This window comes from Leptonychotes weddellii, chromosome 2 (genome assembly GCF_054177405.1).
Source record: "Leptonychotes weddellii isolate Sample4059 chromosome 2, ASM5417740v2, whole genome shotgun sequence".
Taxonomy (NCBI): domain Eukaryota; kingdom Metazoa; phylum Chordata; class Mammalia; order Carnivora; family Phocidae; genus Leptonychotes; species Leptonychotes weddellii.
The window spans coordinates 71534017-71558723 of NC_138370.1; the positions used below are offsets into that span (position 1 = coordinate 71534017).

Consider the following 24707-nt stretch of genomic DNA (forward strand, 5'->3'; position numbering starts at 1 on the left):
TACAGGTCTGTGATTCAACAGTCTTACACAATTCACAGCTCTCACCATAGCACATACCCTCCCCAATGTCTATTACCCAGCCATCCCATCCCTCCCACCCCCGACCACTCCAGCAACCCTCAGTTTGTTTCCTGAGTTTTGAGTGTCAACGTTTTTTCCCTTGAAGTGGCAAAACTCACTTTGTCTATTTTCAAGAAATACTCAATTCTGCAAATATCAGCAAAATTCTCAAGCCTGAATAATTATAGTTTTTAGGTTAATTATTCTTTCAAGTAAAAATGGTATGTAATGAAAATAGCAGCTAGTTCAACTTGCAACACAAGTTGAAATACAACAGTATTTCCCAGAGATGACCATTATGGACAGCAGCTGCTGACATGGCTCTTAATGATCCCCGCCCCTAGGAAATCATGCTTTTGTGTCATTCTTTCCCCTTGAAAGAGTTGGCTGCTGGTGACTTGCTTCTAACAAATAGAGTATGGCAAAAGTGAGGAGTGTCACTTCTGTGATTGGATATAAAAGACTATGATTTCCATCTTGCTGGATTTCTCTCTCTGGTTCTTCTCAAATGCTTGCCCCATGGAAAGGGCAACCTGGCAAAGAATGGAGAGTGCCCTCCAGCCAATAACTATAGGGAACTGAGGTCCTCAGTCCAAGTACCCCAAGTAACTTAATCCTGCTAACAACCACATGGATAAGGTTGGAAATGGGGAGGGATCCATTTCTCTCCAGTTAGACCTTGACATGCTTGTGGTCCCAGGTGGCACCTTGATTGCACCCTTGTAAGAAACCTGAGCCAGAGGACCCAGCTAAGCAGTGCATGAGTTCCTGACCCACAGAAACCAAGATAATAAACGTATGTTGTTTTAAGCTGATAGGTTTGGGGGCAAACTGTTCAGAAATAGATAACTAATACAACTATCTACTTCATTAGAAGTGCTTTATATATATGTTTTATTTTTGTCACATGGAATATTAAAGTGTGTCCTTAAGTTCCAAGATTTAATGTAAAAAATTATGAATTTTTACTGATTCATCAAAAATATTCTTAGAATGAATTTTAGTACATGGTGATGAAGTATACAAAATCTGCTAGTACGAGTTGATTCTAATGCCTCAATTTGTTCTAAGCATCCAGTAATTTTATCCACCACTATATTTGTACAATCAGTGCAAACGCCAACACAGTAAAAGAGGACACATGCCAACACAGTAAAAAAGACAAGTAATGTATTGATAATTGCTTTGATTTCACAGAACTCCTGAAAAGTTTCCTGGGATCCCTAGGGATCTGAGGATTATACTTTCAGAGCTGCTGCTATAGACTATCCCAATTATCACATCAGATGAATTTTAATTTGCCATCCCTAGTCTATATATTACAACATAGTAAAGTTGCTCAAGGGAAGGCAATGCAAAATTTTCATTTAAAAAAGAAAACTGTTTTTTTTATAAGGTTTTGAAATTCTGCCTATAGAGTACATGCACATGAATTGACTCTGCTTATCAATTCAGGACTGCTGAAACACTTCACCCCTGGGTTTACTACCCATCCAGGAGTATATATACCAAAACAGCATTTATTATCACTGTGACTTGCTGCACAAGTCACATTGACATCTTATTTCTTAATCATTAAGGAAGGCACTGTTAATATGTTTTTGTGTATGTGTTTGTGTGGGTGTGTGTTTTTGTGTGAGTTCTATAAGTAGGAATCTGGTACAGCTTGAATAAGATTTAAAACTATTTCCAAGTACATATTTCATGCTTGCTTCGGCAGCACATGTACTAAAATTGAAATGATACAGAGAAGATTAGCGTGGCCCCTATGCAAGAATGACATGCAAATCCAAGTACATATTTCACTTGTATCTTATTACTAACATCGGTGCTGTAATGAATAATAATAATATTTCTTTATGATAGGGAATTTAGAAAATAAATATGTATAAATAAAAAATTATGCATTATCTTTCCACTAAGATAAAAATCATTGTTAGTTGTTTTGTGTGTTTTCTTTCTCTTCATGCATTTGAAATTCACATGGGTAATATTTTAAATTTTCTTTAACAATATTAACCGGCAATTTGAATCCTAGAACTAGCTTTGAAACTTCTGGTTGTGCTTGTCAATAAATTAAACACCAAAGCACATTGATTTCATTGTGAAGAATCCTGGTTTCACATCACAAAGGCAGCAGTATTCAATTATCCAAAATGTTTTTAAAAAGTTAAAGCTTTTTCACTGTAGGTTAATTTTGTTTATACTGTTAAACATGTTATATAAAGTGATAATGAAAGATATATATTATTGGCCTACCTTTTACATGTTATCATATACATTTTATAGATTATAAGTTCACATGTATCCATGCATCAATATACAAATTATAAAGCAAAGGAAAAAACATAATAAGAAACACACCAGAATTATCTTGTATTGTTAAATGATAGGGATAACATGTTTCAAGTTCCTGAGGATTGATTTTGTTTTATTAAGCATGGACCCCTAGATGATACAAGGCAGTCAGCACTAGTTTAAAATGCAGGTGACATTCTTGTATGCATCTTACTCTAGATCGTGTCATGGTAGATTAACATATCTCAGATGTCTACGCAGTTGATCCTTGTCGCTATGGCTGAGCTGATCCTTTGTAGCTGATTGACACATTATGGCCAAAATTAATACTGTAGCCAGACCTCTGATACACTGTTACACTGAAATCTCTCATTATTTCTCCACCTTGATTTCTACCAAAGAGTTGATAAAACTCCTTAAAAACACAATGAAAAATCTGAAAATAAGTAAATATTTTCTGTGGTTGGCTACTGCTCATCTCTTTTTCACACTTACACCTATTGATTTCAAGATAAAATTAGTTTTTAAAATAAAAGTGTTCTTAAATGGTACAGATACAGCATGTTCTTTGCAGACTTCTATCTTTCAGGGGTCAGAGAAGGGTCTCAAGATATATAGATAGATGGATAACTGTTTTATATTTAGTGGCCAGGGATTCCTGCTATTAAAATCTGGGTTCTAGGCTATTACTACCCTCATTTATTATTTATAAAACTCTGTCAGTGTACATGGTATTTAATGTTTGATGAAATTGTGCCAGACAAATTCCCCTCCCTGAGGAGCCTCCAAACTGAAAACATGTGGAGAAGGATGTAGGAGAGAAATTGTGGGAAGGACAGAGATTGATTAAGGGTTGCAAAGTTGGCATTACTTTGCCCAGTAGGTGGATGGCAAGTAGAACTTGAATGCTGGGAAATGATTCTGAGATTGGGAAGCCATTCAGCATAATAAAACCAATAACCAGAAGCAAGGAAGGGTATCAGAAAAGGAGAATCTCACTCTCTAAGTGAGAAATCCACATCTTCACCTCTGAAATTTCTTCATGCATCGTGTTCACCTGGTTTCTCAGCACCACCTCTTACTCATCATGTTCCAAACCAGTGGTTCTCAAACTTGAACATCATCAGAAGTTTGTTAAAACCAGTTGTGATTCCTGAGCCACATATTGGTCAGAGTATCTGAATCAATGAGTCTGGGGTCTTGAATTTACATTTCTAACAAGTTTTCAGGAATTGCTGCTATTGGAACCGCCCTTTGAGAACCTCCATCCTAAACTAGTATCTCCAATTCCTCTTACATCTTGTCCTCCAAACCGCAGCTTAGAGTCATCTCCAATTCTTACCTTACAATCAGACAATTCCCCAGTTCTGTGTTTGCTTTCCTAAGAATGTCCTTCAGATTTGTTTTAGCTTTTCGAACTGACAGCTATTGATCTAATCAGATACTACTACCATTCCTATCACTACTGCTAGCAACGGTAGGAACTACAATCACTACTAACTACTTTGAACACCTGCTATATGCAAGACTATATAGTAACCACTTTTAAATATATTATCTCACTAAATAATGCCACTAGATCATCTGTATTATCCCCACTTACAAGGGGAAAAATTCATTTGCAGCAAGATTAATTCACTTGCAGTGAGTATTACAGAAAGGATATAAATGAAAGTCTGTCTGACACCAAAACCCATGCCTTTATGTCCATCTTGTAGTCAGACCCTGACTGAAGACCACCTCTTTCATGCAGTCCCTCATTTATGATTAGGTCAGTGCAATAGTGAGCCCTCTCCCTTCTCTCAACTACTAAAGATCTCCTTTATATTACAAAAGACTTAGTATATGATGCGGTGGCATTAGCAATCAGTACAGAAGGGATAGATTAATCAAGATATGTCACTTGGACAATTAAGTGCTTGTGTGACATAATACACAAATAAATAGCAGATGGAATAAAATCCTCAAGTGAAAAATAAAACTGAAAATTTTAAAATGAAACATAAGATGCCAAAGTACAAATGTCACACAAATGGTAAACATGAACACCTGTCGAAGTGTTTATCATAAAAAAAATGATAAAAAAAATGAAAGTTAAACCATAAACCAGGCAAGTTACTTGCAGTGAATTTGAACAATGAAGGATTGGGTAAGAAAATATATAATTAACTGTTAAATCTTCATGATTCACAAAAGAGGAAAACCAGATGGCCAATATGTTTATGGAAATACGTTCATAATTCAAAAATAATAAGGGAAATTCATGTTGTATATCAGCACAATATAAGTCCTACATGTCGGATTAGTATGTCTGAGCATTTGCAGAGATGTGAATCCCTGGGAATTCCTGTGGTGTGCTGGTTGATGTGTAACTTAGTTCAATTACTTTGGAGAGAAGTTTGAAATATCTACTAACATTGATAATGTCCATACCTATGACTTATTAATTCTGCTTCTAGGTAAATACTCTGAAACATCTCTTCGACAGACATACAAAGATGTATGTGCAAAGATGTTTATCACAACATTGTTGAAATAGGAAAACATTGAGAACAAGCCACATGTTCTTTTTTTAAGATTTTATTTATTTATTAGAGAGAGAGAGAGAACAAGTGAGGGGGAGGGACAGTGGGAGAGGGAGAAGCAGACTTCCTGCTGAGCATGGAGCCTGATGTGAGGCTCAGTCCCAGGACCCTGAGATCATGACCTGACCAGAAGGCAGATGCTTAACCAACTTAGCCACCCAGGTGCCCCTAAGCCACATGTTCTTAATAGGTTACTGGATAATTAATTTTTGTGGCATATTTATACAAAGAACACAATTCCTCAGTTAAAACAGATAAACAAAATCTATATGCATTATCATGGATTCATCTCATAAACATAATTTTGAATACAATTAGTAAATCACAATGTATACAAAAATGGTATTATTTTTGTAAACTTAAAATATACAGGAATCCTATGTATTATTTGTGAATCCAAACATACGAGTTAAAGTAAATATATGAACAAGAAGAATATATAACAAGAAGAATTTCGGGATGATGGTAACCCCTGGGGAAGGGGAAGGAAAAAGGGATGGGGGTTGGCCGTAATTGTGTAAGTAATCTTTTGTTTATTATTTAGATTAAAAAGTCTGAGCCAAATATGGCAAAATGCTAATGCTTGTTAAATTAATATGGCAAATACTTGTGTTATTTTTCTCTTCATTTATAAAATTTTTGTGATCAAAAAGGGAACATTTTAACAAAGTCTTCCATGGTGAAAGATATTTTAAATATTCTGGCTTAGTCAAAATATGACCATTTTCTTTGCTGCAAAACTTTTCAGTATTAGTATGCTAATGGGCATTGTGAATTGCCAAGAGGGTAATGTCTTATGAAATAATTCCCAAACTTATTTGACCATAGAAGCCTTTTTTTTTTTTTTTAATAAAACATCTATTAACATCTCAAGGATCTTTTGGGAAATGCTGTTGTACATCATAGCACTTAGCTTTCTCTAATTGTTTCATATAATTTAACTTGATTTCTCTGGTTATATTCTCCATCTCCTTGAATTAGGACCTGTCTTACTCCTTTTAGTTAGACATGTAATGGACATATATGTAATAAATACTTTGATAGCTTGTTTGATTTTTCTGAGAAATTATTGTGCAAACCATTATACTCAATGTAGGTTTTAGGGAGAGAGAAGGTAGTGAAAGCAATCCTTACATATAATTTTATGTGGAAATAAAAAGCAAAACTCAAGAACACAAAGATCAACACAAGATTAACAGTATTTTTCAAACAAGTGGAATATATCGATGATAGAACATTGCCAGAACTAGTTGCTGGAAACTTCCTTTCTACATTTATTCATTCACCTCATCCAACAGGTATTGTGAAATAGCTAAAAAGAATTGATAGCTTCATAACATATAGGAAGTATATATAATGCAATGTATAAGATTTCCCAGAATTAAATCATGAATGAGTTCTCAAAGAACTGAACCCCTTTGAAACTATATTGAGCATAAATCCATTCACAATTTTATTAAAGAATTAATTCATATGAAGATTTATAAATACTAAGTATATCTATTTGGTTCACAAGGATATAATTTTGACACAACAGTAAATAAAATTGATTAAGCAAAAATTTGTTGACTTACACTTTTTCATTGCCCACACCTAAAACACTGTTAGCCAAACTTAATATCAGAAAGGAATTTCCCTCATTTCTAACCTTTTGACAATTTACAAATATATTAAATACAAATGTTAAATGGAAATATCAAAATTTTAAAGTAGATATGCAAGATCTAGTACCAAGAGTAAATAAGTTAACCCTTGTCCATTTGAGTGTTTTAGAAAAGCACTCTGTGATTCTCATTTCATAACTTCTACCATTTTGTATTTGGTAAAATTCTACTGCTATTTGCTTAAAGATAAAACACTTGAATCTCATTCTTTTTTAATTTTTCATTTTATTATAATTTCTACAGTTCTTTAAAAATTGTTTTAGGACATACATAAGAGAAAATTCCTGCCCTTTACAGAAACTAAATTTGTATATGGTAAAATCTCATGTGAAGTATAATTCAATACCTTTAATATTATTCAGGTTAATTTAGAATTCTGACCTTCCTAAGAGAAATTCATATTAATACTAAGAAAGTAATCTGTGTTTTCAGACTTGTTATTATGTTGGAATCTAATGCTGAGAACAGTTTTTAAATGGTTTCACTAAAAAATTCTACAGGTACCTAAAAGTTTTTAGAGATGTGATTTTCCATCTGTTTTGTTATTTTAGCCTTGGAAGTATAGTGATATACATAATAAATGTGTATCTTCTCTAACTGTATTACCTTTTAATATTGAACTGGAATGTTAATAATAAATTGATTTTATAGAGAGTAGAGGTAGGTGGGGAAGAATGATACATTATCTGCTTTGGGTGCTTCTGGTAATGTTAGTACTTCAATACCCTTTGTATAATGTTATCATGACTCAGAGTAAAGTTACAATTAATAATTGTTTGAAATTTTTCTGCCAGTGAAGAAACTCATATTTGGTTTCAGTGCACTGGTAGACCTTTGCAGTATTTCAGCCAGATGTTCTTCTCAACTGTCTAACTCATTTCACTATCAACTGAAATAATATGACTCAAATCTGGCAGTTAACAGGAGTTAATGGCAGGACATTAACTCACTACTTATAACTGTCTGGGTAATAAAATGATATCACCAGTATTCCACTTAGGCTATTAAAGACAATAGAATAATCTACTATGTTACAAATAAATTGGCGTTGCAAATACATTATGAAGATAAGCATGAAGTATTTATTTTTGTAAACAATTTTTTGGATGAGGACATTTTTCAGATGGACTTTCATTGTTTGTACAGGTGCAACTATGGACATGTATATCTTAGAGTATTAATTCTCTAATATTGTGTCATTGTCAAAGTGCTCATGCCTTCCTGTTGGTCCTAGCCATTTTGCCATACCTATATGGAAGTCTTGCTTGAAAAATATGTGTGTAGTGTCAGGTTTGGGGGGAAAGGTAAACCTTGTATAAAAGAAAATCAGAATGAATAGTATTTTAGTTATCTATTGCTACATAGCAAATTACCCCCCACACAAACACAAATCTTTGTGACTTTTACCAGCAAACATTTATTATCTCATATAGTTTCTGTGGATCTAAAATTTAGGGGTAGCTTAGCTGAGGGATTCTGGCTTGGGATCTTTTATGAGGTAACAGTCAAGATGTCAGTTGGAGTTGCATTCATCTGAAGGCTTGATTGGGGTGTGAAGATCTGCTTCCAAGATGGCTTAATCACATGGCTGGCAGGTGGTGCTGACTTTCAGAAGGAGGCCTCAGTTCCACATCATTTGGGCTATCCCTTGAGTACCCTCTTACACTGCAACTGGTTTTTCTCAGAGTGAATGATACAAGAAAAAGGCAGAGGCCAAGTGGCTTTTATGAACTAACCTTGGAAATCACATACTATTGTTTCTGCAATATCATATTGGATATACAGGTATCCAGTGTGGGAGAGAACTATGTAAGTGTGTGAATACCAGAAAATGATGGTTATTGGAGGAGACGACCTTAGAGGCTGGCTACTGTGGGTAAGGAGGAGAAGAAAAAAGCATGTATAATTTGAATGAAACACTGTATCTTGACTTTGTTTCAGGATAATGAAGATCTCAATCACTGAAAATAATTTCTGACTGATTTTTGCAAGGTGAAGTAGCACAGATTTTTTTATATTGCTGTCTGTACAAATAAATCACTTTTGTTCATGCCAATAACTTTGAAATCTAGGTCATGCAGAAAGTTGTCATTTTATGATGGGGCAACTCTAGTGTCATACATCAAGGTGACAGAGCTAGAATTAGAAAAGTAAGATCCAGCGTTCTTGTCTTTTAACCTTTGGTCATAGTCATTGCTTCTTGCTAGTCCAGAAGTACCCCAAGAGATTCCCCAGATACTTATTGCTGAAATGGGTCAATATTATGCATCCATCTCCAGCCATTGTTCTATGAAACTGTAATTCAGAGAGACGTCAATTTGTTGTATCTATTCCACTGGTAGACGTACATCATTGGTTTTAAGACTTTTGTGACATTTTGATGATGAAACAATGAGGTTTGTAAGCAAAGACAGTGAGTAATTTACCTCCACATACATTTAACTTTGCAAACATCAAGTCATAGTAAAAGGAAATGCATCATTCTAGCCAAGCAGCTGAATCATAGCTGTAAAGCTAGACTTTTCAACATGAAAACCAGGAGTGGAGCAGTGAAGAGGTATGAGCACGATAAAGGTGTATTAAGGGAGAAGAATGGGAGGGTAACCATAGTTTTGGAATTATGGCTCAGCATGTTGTTCTTACATCCCTTTCAATGGAAACAATCTCCATTCTCACCACAGGATGAGCTGCTAAAGTAAATGACAAGATCAACTTGAGATGTTTCGGATAAGAGATGTTAAGGTCAGTTCAGATGCTCAGTGTCTTTGTTTGAGACCAAGACATACTCATAGATATACATTGTTTCTGATGAATTGCTAATTAGATTGAAGGGGAAACAAGGATGCACCTGGTATCTTTCTGCACCACGGGATCACATTTCCTGGATATATTTTACTATCTGATTCCAGGAAGTCAAAGTCCAGTTTTATCAGCTGCAAAGCATCAGATATTTTTATATTTAATTAGGCTAAGTGCCTGATTTATGACACCTGAATCAGGGCTTCACTAAGGTCATCCACCTCAAAGAGATCAACAACATCCAAAATGAATAGGTCTGCTACTGCCTTGCAGCTTGACACTCCTTTATAGACCCAATGACTATTATTAGAGTAAAAATTTGTTCTATTTGTAGACCTCAATTCCTGGCCTCTTACAAAAATCAAGAAAATTGAAAAATAATTTTCATATAGACTTGTAGTAGGAGTAATGTAGCTCACTTTGGATAACTCTAGAATTTATTTCCTGGGTCTGTTGTGCAGAAGGTGGAAAATGGGGATAGTGAGGGTTATGCTACATTTATTTTTTTGTCCAGCCATATGTAAACTAGATGAAAAGATGAATCTCTGCTCAGATTCCTGATTTGAGGAAAGTTTAATAACAAGCCTATGTACAAAGATGTGTTCAGGATTTAGGGAAAATAACAAATATGGTTCAGTGCCCTAGCAACTGTAATAGCAGAGAGCTATTGTTATCTTTAGGTTTTTAGGAGCAGAGGAAGAGAGAGGTAGCAGCGTCCAGAGTGAAGTGAGTCATTTGAAGTGCTGTGGTTTCAACAAAGGGATGCAGCTGACCAGTAGTGACCTGACTAGGAGGAACCAGGAAAGTAAATATGCAGTCCTCACACTCCTGTTGACCTCTAATCTCCAGTACTAAACCCAGCTGGAAGCTTATCGATGCTCTTCATGTAGGTCAGACTCTGGAGCACAGAGCAAGACAGAAAAAATGTGGGGTATGGATTCGGAGGGGCAAAAGGAAGATATCAAGCATGAAAGTATGCTTATAATTGGCAGAATTCAGATAAAAATATATGTTCTTATTCCTGACCTCTCTCAAATTAAAAAAACAACGTGTGATCGTCTCTAGACTCTGCCTGGGTTTGAATCCTAGCTCCAACATTGACCTCTGGCAGGTGACTTACTCTCTCAAGGCTTCATCATTAAAGAGGATAATCATGGTGCTAAGTCCATAAGGTTGTTGTGAGGAATAAATGAATTAATATATATAAAGCACATAGACCGATGCCTGGCATATAGCAAGCATTATATGACCTTGCTATTATTATTGACTTAAGTCCCACACAGTATCCTATAGTTGTATTGCTCCTTTTTAGGACAAATAATGTGTATTGAGTTAACTTGGATTCCTGTTGTTATTTTTTTTTTTTTTTTAAGATTTTATTTATTTATTTGAGAGAGAGAATACATGAGAGGGGGGAGGATCAGAGGGAGAAGCAGACCCCCTGCTAAGCAAGGAGCCCGATATGGGACTCGATCCCGGGACTCCAGGATCATGACCTGAGCCGAAGGCAGTCGCTCAACCAACTGAGCCACCCGGGCGCCTGGATTCCTGTTGTTATTATTTTTCAATATTCTTTAGCGTTTGGCTATAACCTGGGATTAAATATGTAGGTTGAAGTAATTGAATGGAGATCCTTAAGAGCCTCACTTCTAACTGAAGGAGGCAGGAAACATTTTCCTGAATATTCTAACAACCAGGAAGTGTGGTGAAATTCTTTACTCCAGAAGATGACTAACTGGGTTGATCCCATGTGAATTAAATTTGTGATGGAAAAGTTTAGTCAAATGGTTGAGCTTCCGCCACTAAATGAATCCTTTTAGGAAGCATTTTAAATGTGCTTATTGCACAGAATGGTGGAGACAAAAATAAATCTTTAACTTGGAACAATGCCTTTTCTTGAGATTTATTATCTAATTAAACAATTTCCCAATAAAAAAAGCATTTAAATTTTCACAGGAACCAAGAAACAGCAGTAATAATATTAGCAACTAGCATTTGTAAATCACACTACAGTTTACAAACGGCCTTCACATTTACTGGCTCAGTGGTTTTCAAGCTTTTGTTCAGCCATGGAATCCTTTGGTCATCATGTGCTTATTATATACATATATGTCACAGGAAAATGGAGCGTTCTGGTTCAAGCCCACATGATTAGCCCTCCGTTCCTCACTCTGAGGTAACTCCTATTGAGGGGTGCTGGGTTTCTGAGGAGGACAGTGTGAAAGCTACTTTATTAGTTTCTTTCTAAATTCCTTCCCTTCCTTGGGGGCAGGGTTCCGTCATCCCACTGCCTTTTGGAGTTCTATTCCAAATATGGAGTGCTGGGCCTCAGACAGCGTCCCTGAAAATATTTGTGTTAGTGTGGAGGGAGTTCTCACCTAGTGAGAACTTTGAGAACAGCAGGAGAAAATGACGAAAATTAAGAAGACCCTTAGCATTTCTTTTCCATGCCCCACTGTGATTGTTTGAAACTTAACATCACATCTGTGACCAAGAGTTAGTGGAGTTTGGGATTTTAAATTCCCCAAATCCTGCATTATATAATCCATCCATGTAAAAATTGATGGATGGTCCCTCTTAAGTCAGCAGAACACATGCAGTCTTCTAAGGAATGCACTTTCCAGGAGGCCATTGAAGGCAAACTAAATTAAGCCTTGTTTTTGCTACTACTTAGGTATTTATGCACACAATATTTAAAATAATCTCAAGGTGTACGTGTGTGTGCGCGCGCGTGCGTGTGTGTGCGCGTGTGTGTGCGCGTGCGTGCGTGTGTGTGTGTGCGTGTATGCTGTCTCTCTCTCCCACCCCGCTCCAATCTCTTTTAATCTCTTCTCCCCCCTCCCTCCCTCTCCAAAGACTTGTTTTGTCAGGATCTAAGCTGAGTTCTCTGCACCATCTCTTTTAAAACTCACATTATTATTATCGGGATAAGGAAATTGTGGCTGGCCTAAGTACCTTAGGTAAAATCTTAAGTGTTAGAATCTGTCCATAGCCCATGCTCTTACCTGCAATACCAAGTCACGTGTACAAGCTGGCACATTTCAGCTCCAAAACTGACAACAATAATAGCAACACAAATTTGAAATGTCAATAATCATGGGAATTTCATGGTAAAAATAAAGGACAGCACAAAGTTGAATTCTATCATATGTTCTAATTATGTCTTTGTTTAGAAATTTGGGGAGGAATTTGGTTATATCAGTTCTCTTGTAATTGGTGAGATGTAAAAAATAACTGGTCTCTAAGTGGCTTCTGAGGAAAGGATGAGATCTGACTCGAGGGAAACCACATGAGGACTGGCAGGGAAGGGACATTTTCAAGGCTTGCTCACTTTTTGCCTGTATTTTCATGAAAATCTGTTCCAGGTAACTAAGAATTTCCTGGAAGGTAGCATTATTCCATTCTTCTTGCTTTTGCATATGTTTGAGAGTTTCACATGGTTGATTCCTGCTTATCGTTAAATCTCAAACTACACATTATCTACTTGGAGATGGGTATCTTTCTGAGCACTTCCCCTCTCTAACCAGTTCCCAGTCTAGTGTCAGAATCCCATGACTGTTAATACAAGAATCACTCTTTGAATTTATTTATTTATTTATTTATTTATTTATTTATTTATTTATTATTATCTGTTCCTTCTCACTAGACTATAAGCTCCACAGGGCAGGAATCTTTGTTCATTTCTGTGTCCTCAGAATCTAGAATTATATCTGGTACATATAAAGCAGTGTGTGTAAATATTTCTTATGAAATTAATATTCTGAAGCTCTTCCACTGCTCTATAATATTAACAATTTTAGCCATATACCCTTTCAAATGAGACTGATAAAGAGTTCTTTTTTTATTTTATTATGTTAGTCACCATTCCATGCATCATTAGTTTTTAATAAAGAGTTCTTAATGACATTTTTAAATCCTTAAAATATAATGTAAGGAAAATAAGCTGCACAAATAGAATAAAATATAGAATTTTAAGTTCAATATGACTTTAACTGTAAAAGCTTAAAAGAGAAAAACTTGTAAAGATGTCAAAATATTAAATATGGTTGCTATAGTGGTGAGTTATGAGTAATTTTCTCTTGTACTTATAAAACAGTATAATGAGCACAAATTACTCTTATCTGGAAAATATAATCAAGAACTGAAAAAATTCTATGTAGATCAATAATAATTTTCCAATGCTAGTTTTGTTGTCAGAAATATTTTCAAGTTATGTATTAGAGACTCTGCCTAGATAGTTGTTGACAATAACAATGATGATGATTAAAATGAGAGACAGTAACAAAGCAAGAAAGAAAAAAATTGAGGGAGCTATAGATATAAGAGTCATCTATTATATTTTTTTTTCATAAACCTGCAGAAGTTTAACTAGTAATATTTTTATTATCCATCTTTTCTTGGTCTTTTAAAATATAGGACATAAAGAAAGTTATAGAATATCAACTAAGATGATCTGAAAATGTGTTACATAGACAAACAGACAAATGGTAATTCATTTGGAAGTTGATATACTACTACTGTTTAATAATATCTTGGATTTTATGGTGGCTATTTAAGTGGGATAACAAATCTTAACCTGACTTACAGGTCAATCAGCTGAACTGTACATCAATGACAGCAGGAGCTCTGTTTTTTCAGATATCTTGTATCTCCAGGGCCTAGTGTGATGCAAAAAGGCCTCAACTACCTTTTAATAAGTTAATATATTAGTTATCGTATTTTTTTACAAGATTTAATATATGGAGCCAAAAGTTATTTCTTCTGTTATACTATGATATTCTTATATACCAAATTTCATATTTTTGTTCTACATTTGAGGAAAAAAGTTGCCTACCCAGTGACTGAATCTTCTGTTTCACTCAGAGTCAGTTGAAATAGCAATATTTATGCTTACACTTTAGAGTATTATAAATGGCTATATCAAATCAAATTGCATCAACTTAAGTATACACATATAGAAATGATCTAAATGTTTTGCTGGAGTATTATAAGAAAAGCACAAAAATTTAAAAATCTACTCCATTAGTGGCTTTAAACCTCATTCAAAAGTTATAGTTGGGGGTGGAGAGATCATTCTTCCTTCTACTTTAACTAATTATATTTTTAATTATGAAACTATATCCATATATTTTAACTCTATGCTACAGTGGCTATTGTTATTAAACCTTCCATTTCTTTAAAGCATTGGTTCTTAACCTGGGCTGCATATTGGAATCACCTGGGGAGAATTAAAAACTACCGATGCTTTCTCCGCAGCCTAGATATTTTGATTTAATTGATCTGGGGGTAGTCTAGGTATTGGAGTGTTTAAAAGTTCCAGAGGTAATTTTAATGTGCAACCAAGGTTGAGAGCCACTGATTTAAACTGTTAAAACATTTTCTTACTTAGACAATGGTATTGTTTTCCAAACTAACAAGCTGACTTTTGTAAGCTCCAGATCTACAACTGGTACTAACTTATTTACAGAAGTCCTTCCAAACAATGTCTATAAATGATTTCTAGATGATAAAAAGTTTTCCCTTTTAGACAGAATGTCAAACAGATCACTTGCCCTCATGTTAAGGTTATTGTAAAGGGTAATTCTGTACCACTTTTAATAATTTCTTTTAAGTTCTCCTTAGCGTTATGTCCTGATCTGTACTTCACTGGAATTATACTTAATGTTTCCCTTTTCAAAAGTACATTAGAGAAGACTAGCTCTTTGAAGATTTTATTCTTTGACTAAAAATTTTAGGATGAAATTGAAAATGAACTTATGAGAAAGTTAAAGTAGGAATAGCATATTGAACTAACCAAAATGTACCCTCTGGAACTCATAAAGAGGGAAGAAATTTGAAAATTTTAATACAACTCTGCTTTATGTAAGACTAGAAAATGAAACAAGATATTCTTCATTTCCCAAGATCTCAGAAACCCAAGTCATGTTCAATTTGGAACTCAAAAGTCTATTTAAAGGATAAATTAGTTTAGAAAATTTGGGGGAAGATATCCACTGTTTTTAAACTTAGTTTCCTGTAGTTTGGTGGTTTAAAAACGTTCTTTATATATTGATTTAATAGTGTATTATTGAGTGGAGACTTAAGGGATTTTATGTTTTTACTTCTCATGTACTAATGCATTTTTAAATTTAAAATGTGGCTCTTGAGGAAACTCAGATAATCTTTAGCATATTGCCAAGAAGGTATAAGACAAATATAAGTAATAGAAGGCCTAAATGTGGGACAAATAAAAATAAGGCATAATATCTAAGGTCTATTATTCCAAGTGCAGTTGATGAGGATGGGCTAGAGCCTTACATTACAAAACAAGCCAAATTAATTTACATAGCACCATTTAAAGCCAGTTTGTCCTGGTATGGGTTTTCTAGCTGTGTGCAAAGGGGAAAAGGGAAGGTGTTTAATTTTTTGCCAAATAAAATGAAATCAGTGTGCCACAGTGAATTAGATATATGTTTGTTCTTTATTATTGATACAATAACTGTTTTTTGAGTAAGTGAAAAAGAAATCAAGTAACCTGTTTGGGTTAACTTGCCAGCTAGGAGAGCATCTGAAAACTTAGCATTTCTCCAAGGGGGCTATGGGCTAACTGAAGGCCAGCCTTTTGTCAGCAAGACAGTGATAGGTGGTGGCAGTCTATATTGGATTAATCATAGTTACTACTGTGTATCTAAACTGGCTGAGATGAACCTCTAAAGGAGATAATGGCAGAGTGGCAGTTCATTAGCCTATATAGACTAAATAAACATCTAATTAGATTCTTACTAGGAAATACCTTCATGTGATTATGAGTCCAAAGTGACTCAGCAAGCCCACAAATTAGATTATCTGGATCTTAAACTCTCATAAAAATAATGGTGTTTGAAGAGTTAGCTTGGTCTTAAAATAGTAAATGATAAACTTAGGACTTAATTAGATGTCACTTATTTCCTCACTTATTTATTAAGTAGTCAATTCTGGGACCCCTATTTTCCTTTCTTATTGCACTTTTAAAATCATTATCATACTGAGAGTTTAAGTCAGATAAAGCAGTGAACATGCATCATATCGCTGCATCTTTACAACTGTAGTATGAGGGAGGGGTCCTGATTCCTCTTTTATAGCCATGAGAAAGCTGAACCTGAGAGTTGAATACCTGGTTCATGTTGCCACAGTTAGTATAGAATCTGGCACCATCAACAAGTGGGCCATGTTCTGCACCAATGCAAAATGTAAACTCATTTGGTATTAGCTTAATAATTCAATATTCTTTAAATTTTATTGGTTCTACTCACGTTTCTCAATAATATTATCTTCAAAAGCTATTTTTAAAAGATTTTATTTATTATTTATTTATTTATTTATTTATTTATTTATTTATTTATTTATTTTAAAGATTTTATTTATTTGACAGAGAGAGACATAGCGAGAGAGGGAATGCAAGCAGGGGGAGTGGGAGAGGGAGAAGCAGGCCTCCCGCTGAGCAGGGAGCCCGATGCGGGGCTTGATCCCAGGATGCTGGGATCATGACCTGAGCCGAAAGCAGACGCTTAAAGACTGAGCCACTCAGGTGCCCCTAGAACTGAATTTTCTGATATTAAAATATAGTATAATCACACATCATAACTTTCACCTCTAAATCAATTTAAGGCATCTGCCATCTTTCCAGCTCAGTTCTGACATGAGAATTCCTCAGACCAACAGTGGGGAAGGGGAGGAGGGCATTATCTATTTTTTCACTCCTTCTTCATTTTGCTCTTACAATTCTTTTTTTCCAAAACTCTGTAGCTATGGGTCCTCCATGGTTGAAATAGGGGTAGGATCTAGAAGTAAAGGAACAGTTGCAAACATTATAGTTTAAAAGGTCTCTCCTATCTGGTGCTCTTATAATCTGACATAGTGCCGTGTTTCAGATGCCCAATAGCTGTCTCTTTCTGTGATAGGATGCTTCTTGAACATAGTCTGGATATGGGGAGGTGAAAAGCCCAACTCTCCTCTTTTCTAGGCTAAGAAGTTTTCTAAAAAGCCCCAGTACCTTATCAACCTTAGGTGGACAGGTGATAGGTGGCAAAGAAGGAAAGTAAAGAGATGTTTAGACTTACCTCAGCAAGTCTGAGTAGGAGTGTCTAGCAACTCTCTTTAGAATGTGTGAAGAACATTTATCACCTGCTATCTTCAGTTTTAGGACCTCAGCTAAGACTCTGTGGCAACTGAAACTTCCACTCACTATCCAGCTACATTTAAATTTGTAAAATATTTACTGCTTATAGAATACTAATATACATTGATGACAACAAACTATGTTAGAACATGCCTGGGGATTGGAAATAGACTTACCAAACATCAAAACAAACTTTTGACACTTATCTAAACTGTGGGAATATTAGTTCCTTTATCTGCAAAATGTGGGAAATAGAACATACTTTTCAGTATTGCTGTGTGTATCATAGTGCCTGGCATCTGGTAAGTTATCCAAAAATTTGTCAACATGTTCACTCTTTGAGTAGGTATTGCAGGAATTGTTTGGGAAACAAACAGAATGTCTGGGCATAGGAGAATCGTTGCACTTCAGTGAGGGATTGATTTTGAGGATCTTGATACCATATAAGAGATTTAACTTCCTATACCCAATCAAAACATAGGAAGGAGAATTTAAAATATAACAGGACAATTTCAAATCACTTACACTTGAACCTCAAAATCATCTTGCTTTCCACCTGTCCTCCTTTCCTCTGACTGAGACTGAAATTTCATTGATTTGCAGTAACTATAATAAAAATACTAATAGCCAATATTTATTGAGCACTTAATATGTACCAGGCACTGTGGTGAGCAGTTTAATTGCATAGTTGCATTTTATTCTCACAACCTTACTTCATGGATGAAGAAATTTTGAATTTGGAAAAGTGAACAATGCAATGGAAGTCTTACCTTCAGTTAGTGACAAGGCGGAACATGAACTCTGCTTGTCCAGTACCAAAACCTGTGGGCCCACTGCCTCCCTGTTATTTCCTAACTATCCCACAGAAAATTTCCTTAGTCACCAAGGAGAGAGCTTTAAAGACAAGAGAGTGACCACCATTTGTAATTTTTAAAAATTATATTCACATATGTAATTTTGCATATTTGGATACTTTTCAATTTTTAGTAGTCTTTTTTCCTATTCTTTTTTTTTTTGCCTGATTTTTTTTCTGTTCTCCTTCATCTTCAACACCAATCACCACACAAACCACCTGCAAAATGTGGAAATTCTTGGTGACATCCTAATATTTATCCTTCCATGCTTCCATTTTATATAACTGTATAATGATATAAATATTTTTATGTGATTTGTAAGCATTTATGTGTATATTTGTAATCACTTATATTGCAATTATCAAAACATTAAAAATGTGTTTTATTCATTTTTTCTGTACCTTCCTTTTCTGATTCAACAGAAGAGTTGAACAGGTGTAGGGGAGGAAAAACTTTTCCTCTACCCATCTTAGGTTTATTGGCAGAGTTCCTCTAAATTGCACTGACAGAGAAACAGGTTAACAAGAGAAAAACAGTTTATTAACACATGCAGTGTACTTCATGCAGGAAAAACCTCTGATGAATAACTCAAAGAGGTGTTCGACTTGGGCTTATGTAGCATCTTAGCAAAGAATAATAATTTTGTAGAGAAGTGACAAGACAAAGGAAAAGGACTTTGGGCTTCCAGGGGTAGCAAATTGAGAGAAGGTTAAATATACATGAAACTAATGATAAGTAAGGCTAATTAGTAAGGTTTGTTTGTGTAGGTTCTTCCTTAGTGCCATCTCATCTCCAGTGATAAAGTTATTATCCCCTTCTTGGTCCAGGACATAGGGAAGAAGGCACCTTCACAAAAGGAATTTATGTTCTGTTTTCAGGTAGGTAAGGGGGAGGGCAGAGAGCTTTTCTTCTTACATCTGTTTCCTCTCAATAACCTTCAGTTCAAAATAGTCATTATCAAAGTGGCATATTTTGGGGAGACATATTCTGCTACCCTTCAAAGGAAATACTTTCAGATCAACTGGCAAATCTCTAATTGACTCTCTTTAATGAGTGAATAAAATTCCATTATATGATATGTTATCATTCACTTAGTCATTCCCCTGTATATGGGCATTCATGTAACAAAGTTTTTGTGTCTATTTTTGGTGAAAATGAACAGAAGAGCAATAATCATCCTGTACATAAGTGTTAATGAACTGGGGCTTTTATTCTATGGAATATATTCCCAGGAGTGGGATTTCATGGTAGAAAAGTAAATGTATTTATAATTCTAATAGATGTTGCTATATTGCTTTCCAAAAAGGCTATAACTCTTCACACTCCCAGAAATGAGTTAGAGTGATTTTTTCTCCTATATCCCTATTATTTGGTGTTACAGATCTTTTTAATAGTTAGAAGCCTAATACGTGTGAAGAGATACTTCATTGTGCTTTATTTGCATTTCCCCCAAGTATTGGTAAATTTAAACATTTTTCCTCTGTGAACTGTTCTTTCAGAGTCCTTTACCCATATTTCTATTGAGCTGTCCTGCCTCTTTAAAATTAATTTTAACATTTTTAATAATTTTGTATATTATAGATAATTAACCTTTCATCTACAATTTGCTTGGCAAATATGTTTTCCTAACTCTATCATTTGTTTATTGACTTGTTTGCCTCAGAAAAAGTTTTCACATAATCACATATGTATAACCTGTGGGCTTCCAGTTTTGTCTAGATTTTCCTATCCCTTGACCACATATGCTGCCTTTTAATCTATTTTTGCAATTAAGTCTATAATTAATCTGGAATTTGTTTTTTGCATATGGCATAAAATGGGAATAAATTATTATATTTTTAGATAGCTCATTTTGCCAACATAATTTTTTCGTAATCTATTCTTTTTCTACTAATCACATATAGAGAGATCCATTTCTAGCTCTCTCTCATTCCATTGATCTATTTGTTTCTATACCAATACATAACAATAGTGGTAATAATACAGTGGCTTTTTCATAAGTTCTTAAGTAACTTCTCGTTGTTTTATTATGTGATTTTATTAACTGTTGTTGGACACCTACTCCTACTATAAATCTCAAATTATTTTATCCAATTCTTTTTAAAGTATTGTAGGGATTCTATTTGTAATTCCATTAAATGTATGTGCTAACTTTGGGGAAAATTATTATTTTTATGACACTATGTCTTCCCACCTAAGGATCTTCCTTTTTGGTTCAGATCTTGTTTAATAACTTTTAATACAATTTTATGTTTTTTTTCATATATCGTATGTCTCATACCATTTTTATTAAATTGCTTGCAATGTTTATAAATATTATGAATGGTATAGTTTTCTTACTTCATTTTTAACTTTATTATGGCTAGAGAACATAAAGGCTAACAGCTATTTTTTATATATATTTTCAAACTACCCTACTATACTCTTCCATTATAATTAATGATTACTTTCACTTTCTGAGGACTCATAATCAGGGACCCAAGTATTTCAGCCCACTTACTACTCCTTGCTTGACTCATCTTCCCTCATCTTGAAATTTCTTTTTTTTTCTTTTATTTATTTATTTTTTTTTAAGATTTTATTTATTTATTTGAGAGAGAGAGAGAGAGCATGAGAGGGGGAGGGTCAGAGGGAGAAGCAGACTCCCTGCCAAGCAGGGAGCCCGATGCGGGACTCGATCCCAGGACTTCAGGATCATGACCTGAGCCGAAGGCAGTCGCTTAACCAACTGAGCCACCCAGGTGCCCCATCTTGAAATTTCTGATCTGATTGTTTGGTAGAGTATTTTTCCAAGTATTTTCTTCATATATTGTATATGGGTGATACTCTCTCTCACTGCCTGCTCTCAAATACTGTTCTTTCACCTTGATGGGTGATAGATATTTTGGCTGGTGAAAAAATTCTAGTGTTGCCAGGCTTGTCTTTCAGTTAGTTGTAAATTTTATCCCAGTGTACAGGGCTTCATATGAGAAATCTCATTCCAGTCTGGTTTTCTTTTCTCTTAGGCAACTCCTTCTTTTTGTTTTTAAGCTCATATATTATTTTCTTTGTTTTCAGAGTTGTGAAATTTTGATTGCACAGGCATAAGAATATGTCTTGTCTTATCAGTGAAATCTACAACTTAGTGAGCCATTTCAAATGCCCATTTACATTATTCTTCCACTTAGGAAAATTCTTCTACTGTAATTCAGTTGTCTTCAGTAACTTTCCAGTTGTTCTTTTTTTTATCTTTCTGGAATTTCAATATTTGTATATTAGTTCTACTGTATCTGTCTTCCAAATTGTTTGTTTGTTTTGATCTGGTCTTTGTAACATAACTCTTGGTCTTCCAAGCCATGATTTTGTTTCCTGTGGCAATAATCCACTCCATTTCATTTAATGAAATCTTGAGTTTGGAAACCAAGTTTTTTATCTCTCTGTGTGTGTACACACAAGTGCATGGGCTTATATGTGTGCATGAGCTGAATTAAATTTTAATCAAATATTCATTTGCTTTTTTTCTGGAAGATTTTCTATTTTTCTGGGCAGGTTTTCTGATTACTCTAATATCCCTCTTATCTCTGGCTGCCGATCCTCCAAAGTGGATGCTAAGGTTTTTTGTTAATTCACTGTGGCTGAGGTCTTGCTATTGGGATATTCCACAGAGGGTGAAAGGCACTGAAATTTCTATATCTGTGGACCTGTGATATAGGAGCCAATAGCTAAGTGTCTTAATGAGCTGTTGGACCTTAACATGCGGATTGGTCAATGTGATTAGGCCATCTGGGTTTACTAATTGGTGCTTATTGAAGTTAGGCTCCTACCCTCCTACAAAGACTGGAAAATAGGAGCACTACTTTTTTAAATTGTAGTTAAAAAAGAAAAACAAAAATATGAGATCACGAGATCTACCCTCTTAACAAAATTTGAATGTAGTGTATTGTTAACTAAAAGTACAATATTGTACAGCATATCTTTAGAATTTTTTTATCTTGCATAACTGAATCCAATTTCCACTGAGCAGTAACTCTCCATTTTCTGCTTCCCAACATATGGTTAATCATGATTCTACTTACTGCTTCTATGACTTTCCCTCCTTTTGATACCTTATATGAGTGAAATCACGCAGTATTTGTCCTTCTATGACTGGCTTATTTCACTTAACATAATGTCTTCAAAGATTCATCCCTGTTGTCACATATGACACAATTTCCTTATTTTTTAAGGATCTTAAATAGATATTTGCACACTTATGTTCATTGTAGTGCTATTCACAATAGCCAAAATGTGGAAGCAATGAAAATGTCTACCCATGGATGAATGGATATAAAAAATGTATTATATACAAATAATAGAATATTATTCAGCCTTTAAAAAGAAGGTACAGTGGGGGCGCCTGGGTGACTCAGTCATTAAGCGTCTGCCTTCGGCTCAGGTCATGATCCCAGGACCCTGGGATCGAGCCCCACATCGGGCTCCCAGCTCCGCGGGGAAGCCTGCTTCTCCCTCTCCCACTCCCCCTGCTTGTGTTCCCTCTCTCGCTATGTCTCTCTCTGTCAAATAAATAAATAAAATCTTTAAAAAAAAAAAAAAGAAGGTACAGTCATTTATTTATTTGACAGAGGGAAAGAGAGAGAGAGAGAGAGAGTCCAACCAGGGGGAGCAACAGGCAGAGGGAGAGGGAGAAGCAGGCTCCCTGCTGAGCAGAGAGCCCGACACGGGGCTTGATCCCAGGACCCAGGAATCATGACCTGAGCTGAAGGCAGACGCTTAACCGACGGAGCCACCCAGGCACCCTATTTCTGGTCTTTTAAGGCAATATTTTAGAACATTTTTAGATTCACAACTTAATTGAGAAGAAGATTCAGAGATTTCCCATATACCTCCTACCTCCACACATGCACAGCCACCATAATAGCAATATCACTCACCACAACGGCATATTTGTTACAAAGGATGAATCTACATTCATAATAACCCCAAATAATCACCCCAAATCCATAGTTTACCTTAGAATGCATCCTTAGTATTGTATAGTATATGTTTGGACAAATGTATAATGACATATATTTATCATTATAGTATAATACAGGTAGTTTCACTAACCTAAAAATCTTCTATGCTCTGCCTATTCATCCCTTGGCACATCCCCTGCCCCCAACCAGCAACCACTGGTATTTTTATTGTCTCCATAGTTTTGATTTTTTCAGAATGTCATATAGTTGGAATCATATAGTAGTTAGCCTTCTCAGGTTGGCTTCTTTCACTAATATGCATTTGTTTCTTCCTCTTCTTTTTTTTTTTCATGGTCTGATGGCTCATTTTTTTAGCACTAAATAATATTCCATTATCCGAATGTACCACAGTTTTCTTCATTGACCTATGAAGGACCTCTTGGTTGCTTTCATGTTTTGGCAAGTATGAATAAAGCTGATATAAGTATCTGTGGGCAGGGTTTGGTCTGGACATAAGTTTTCAATGTCATTGGATAAATGCCAACGAGTACTATTACTGGACCATACGGTAAATGTATGTTTAGTTTTGTTAAGAAACTGCCAAACTGTCTTGCAAAGTGGCTGTACCATTTTGCATTCCCACCAGCAATTTAGGAGAGTTCCTGTTTCTGCACATCCTTGCTAGTATTTGGCATTGTCAGCATTCCAGATCTTGGCTTTTCTAATGGGTATACGGTGGTATCTCATTTAATTTAAATTTCTGTGATGACACATGATGTGGAGCATTTTTTCATATGCTTCTTTGCCAGCTTATTTATATATCTTCTTTGTTGAAGTGTTTGTTCAGGTCTTTTGCCCATTCTTTAATCAAGTTGGTTTCCTGTTGTGGAGTTTTAAGATTTTTTTGTATATGTGGATAACAGTCCTTTATTAGATGTGACTTTTTCAAATATATTCTTCCAGAATGTGGCTTATCTTCTACTTATCTTGATAATTGCCATTCACAAAGCAGACGTTTTTAAATTTAATGAAGCCCAGTTTATCAATTATTTTTTTCATGGATTGTGTCTTTGATGTTTATCTGAAATATCATCTCCATAGCCAAGGTCATCTAGGTTTTCTCCTATGTTATCTTCTAGGAGTTTTATAGTTTTGTGTTTTACATTTAGGTCTAAGATTCATTTTGAGTTAATTTTCATGAAGGGTGTAAAGTCTGTATCTAGTTTTTCTTTCTTCCTTCCTTCCTCCCTTCCTCCCTCCCTCCCTCCCTCCCTCCTTCCCTCCTCCCTCCCTTCCTTCCTTCCTTCCTTCCTTCCTTCCTTTCCTTCTTTACCATATAGATGTTCAGTTGTTCCAGCACTATTTCTTGAAGAGAT

The 24707-nt window shown here is 35.2% G+C and overlaps 1 protein-coding gene and 1 non-coding gene across 2 annotated transcripts in view; both read left to right on the forward strand.

The window, feature by feature from the left end:
• The window catches only part of INPP4B (inositol polyphosphate-4-phosphatase type II B), a 631805-nt gene that overhangs the window by 241909 nt on the left and 365189 nt on the right, over positions 1-24707 (forward strand). The window lies entirely within an intron of this gene.
• Positions 1765-1872, forward strand: LOC115942771 (U6 spliceosomal RNA). The gene has a single exon (XR_004077351.1). It is a non-coding gene; the product is annotated as a U6 spliceosomal RNA (small nuclear RNA).